This window comes from Miscanthus floridulus, chromosome 18 (genome assembly GCF_019320115.1).
Source record: "Miscanthus floridulus cultivar M001 chromosome 18, ASM1932011v1, whole genome shotgun sequence".
Taxonomy (NCBI): domain Eukaryota; kingdom Viridiplantae; phylum Streptophyta; class Magnoliopsida; order Poales; family Poaceae; genus Miscanthus; species Miscanthus floridulus.
This window is the reverse complement of record NC_089597.1, coordinates 16,436,670-16,440,325: the sequence shown is the minus strand read 5'-3', so window position 1 is coordinate 16,440,325 and position 3,656 is coordinate 16,436,670.

Sequence of the window (3,656 nt, the reverse complement as noted above, 5' to 3'; positions counted from 1 at the left end):
TTGATGTGAGGCGGCCTCAAGCCCTTCATGGGCCGGCCTTCGAACCCCGATCGGTCATTGCTCATGTTTGAATGAGGCAACTGCCGCTTTGTGATGCAACACGGAGCGTTGTGATGCATTTGACTGCATACATAATGCTTTAGTTCCCGAGCCCTCGGGCGATTCGGGTAGAATCGTCCGGGGGACGTGGGCATATGGAATGAATGTGTGTATGGATGTATGAATGATTATAAAGAAAGAGTGGGGGTCAGTAATGTTACCTTAATGACTCGAGTGACGGGGTTTGAAGAGCTCTAATCGGAAATGTTCGACCAGGACCCATGCCTGTTGTTCGTGATAGAGTCGGCATGGCCTACATGGGGCGTCCCTTTGCTCCTTACCTGTCTCTCAGTGTTTTCCTGAGCCGTTCGATTGACTTAGAAAGCTCGATGGTCTCTCCTGGCGGAGATCCCGTTGTTTGGTTTTTTCCAAGTCCCATCTAGGGAGGCGGAGAGCCGCCTGCGCATGGTGGTGTTTTGTTTTTCGCGCTCGGTCATGCGGTACTGGTGGGCCATACCTAGGCCAGGCCACATCCCATCTGATCAGGCGCCATTCCGCTAGGCAGGATGTGTCTCATCGGTCAGGGCACGTCCCATCATATCCCATCTACATTAAATGGGGAAGGGAGGGGGGTTTTTGCCCCCATCGTTTCACCTTTCCCCGATCGTCGTGCCTTCCCCAACTGTTGCGCCCTTTTCTTTAAGTAGGAGAAGGGAGAGGGCTTTCGCCCTGTTCCTTTGCCTATTCCTCATCTGTCGTCTCTTCTCTTTCTTCCTTCTCGCTAAGAGCGTCTGAGTGCCGTGGCGGTTCCTAGGAGAAAAGGGAGAGAGCGAGGGAGAGGAGAAAACTCACAAATCCATTCGTGAACCTAGAGCGAAATGTCAGGCTAGAGGTCATCCGTTGTGAGGGAGTCGGTGTTGGAGGCCTTCACTGAGAAGGGGTTTCTGCCACCGAAGGAGGTGGCGCACTAGAGGGCTCCCGGGAGGGAGGATTTCCCGCAACCTCGGCCCAACGAGGTGGTTTCCTTCCTTGCCTTCCACGGGCATGGGCTAGGATACCCTGCGCTCTGGTTCCTGTGTGAGCTCCTCAACGAGTGGGGTTTAGAGCTGCAGCACCTCAATCTGATTGGGGTGCTGCATATCGCCGGCTTCGTCACCATGTGCGAGACCTTCCTTGGGATGGAGCCACACATGAACTTCTTTCGGTGGATGTTCTCTGGGTGAACTTTGTCGGTGGGGAATTCGCCCGAGGCCGCGCCGGTGGGGGGCTTCACCCTGCAGAAGAAACCGAGCGTGAGGGGCTCGTACCCCGTGTATATCCCCTGCGATTCCATTCCTAGGTGGCACGAGGAATGGTTCTACATCAGGAACCCGATGGAGGCACCGTTCCCTCCCTTCACCAGTAGAAGGCCAGAGCGGCTGGACAGTTGGTCATGGGGTCTTGCCAGTCGGTAGAAGCATAAGGTGGAGATCATCGAGGTGGAGCTCTAGAAGCTCATGTGGCGTGGCATTGATGGGGTGCGGATGTTCCACACCCTCTTCCGCCATCGGGTTGCTCCGCTGGCGGAGAGGACGCGGCCGATGTGGAAGCACAGTGGCCTGACAAACCCTGACCGTGCGTTGCCAAAGGAGCTGCCGAACGATGAGGTCTAGAGTCGCCTTGACCGGGTGCTGTAGCTGAGGCCCAAGGAGAACGCCGATGGAAAGCCCAGACCTCTTAACTGCTCGGTGGTGTCCAAACTGGTTTGCTCCCCTCTCTTTACTTCATGTTCTTTTCCCCATTGTTCTCCCGCTTTTTTGATCGAGTCGCCTGTTTCATAAGGACTTGGAGTTTACAATTCCCGGCCGCACCTTCCGAAGGGGCCAGAGAGCGCGGCATGGCAGGCCACCCAGACTGAGGCGGTGGATGCTAGGAAGAATAAGAAAGCCAATGAGGCTCGGTGGAAGCATGAGAAGGAGAAGGAGATCACTCGGCGCGTGCAGGCCGGTAAAAATAGGAGCGACGTCGAGTCAGAGCTCGAGTCGGAGGACCCCATAGAGGTGGGGGATGACATGATCTTATCTGAGGAGGAAAGCCATGAGGTCGTTGCGACCTTGGCGGAGCGTCGTGATCCTATGGCCGCGTCCGCTGGCGGTGAGCAGGAGGCAAAGAGGTGCGGTGATGTTCCCACGCCTAGGAAGCGTGCTGCGAGCTCGGACGCCGTCGGCGAACGGGAAGCAAAGCGGACACGGTCACCATGCCCTTTGGTGGCGTCGTCGGTCTTGTCCCCACTTGTTGTGGACGCAGCGGGACAAGCCCGACGGTTGGAGGAGCGGGCTCGTACCCATGAGTCGTTGGGGCCGTCACCAACGTGCGACCCGCAACAGGAGGATGCCCCGCCAGCTACTCTAGTCAGTGCGCCCCAAGCAAAAAGTCATGGTGACTCGCAGGCTGAGCAGGAGCTAGATGGGCTGACTCCCCCGGTTGAAGGGAGGGGTCGCGGGTCGCGGCCCAAGAGTGGTCCTCACCCTATGGGCCCATCATCGTCGGGTCAGGGTTTCAGAGTCGAACCGCTTTCATCCCAGTATGCCTTTTTGTTTCTTTTCGATCTTGCTGTTAGTTTTTTGGAGTGTGATTGACCTGTACTTTTTCGATAGCGCCCCGAGCAAAAAGTCATGGTGTATTTTTTTATGCATCGGAAACGGCAAAAATTTAGTTTTTTTGACAAATTTTTGCCCAGATTGCAAACCCTGCTGATCTGACAAACAAGGTTCATTGATTATACAAAAAATCAAACAAAATTTAGAAAAAATAGTTCACTTTGTTCAGAAAATCACATTTATCATTCACTACAGCGTCCGTCGACGCATTGGTCTAGGCCAAGCCATCTCCCGCGTGGTATACAGCGGCCAAATCAAAGCTCAGATATTGGCTTCTTGGCGCAATGGAATTCAATGACGCCTTACCCTAAGGCCGTCCCCAATGGCTATCTAGCTGATGAGGATCGGAGCTGACGTGACTAGGATCAGAGCTAATGTGGAGCAAAGAAAACAGGTAAAAAGGAACTCGCTAGCTATTGTTTCATCGCTAGCTTGTAGCTCACGAGACAAGGAGAGCAGGAACTTTTTTCAAGCAGTAGAGACGGTTCGGCCATGAGAAGCAATAAAAAAAATTCCAAATCTTAAGACCCACTCTCTTTGAGGCTTATGTCACATTTTAAGAGTTGTGGGAATGGGTCGATGGGGGTGGGAGGGAGAAAAGACGAGAGGCATTTGTAGAGGGAAGAGGCTAGGTTACCACATTTTGGTTCTTCAATAGGTAGTGTTGGGGTTATGATATCCCGGATATCTCAAGACACCAATTAGTTAGCCACTCGGACGACCCACACTGGCCCTCAACTTCCTATCTTTTTCTAAAGCAGAGTTTGTGGAGAGGGTGCCTTGCTACCCACAAAACTACCCATATACATAAGCCCAATATGTAACATGGAACAAGGAGCTGTCCCTTGATTACCCACACGGTCTTGCATAGCACTCAAAGAAAACACAAGTTGATTTTTGATAGAACGTCAGACATAAATAACATAAATGTATAAATGTTTTAAAATTATTCACCGAGTTGGTATGGAGATTCAGACA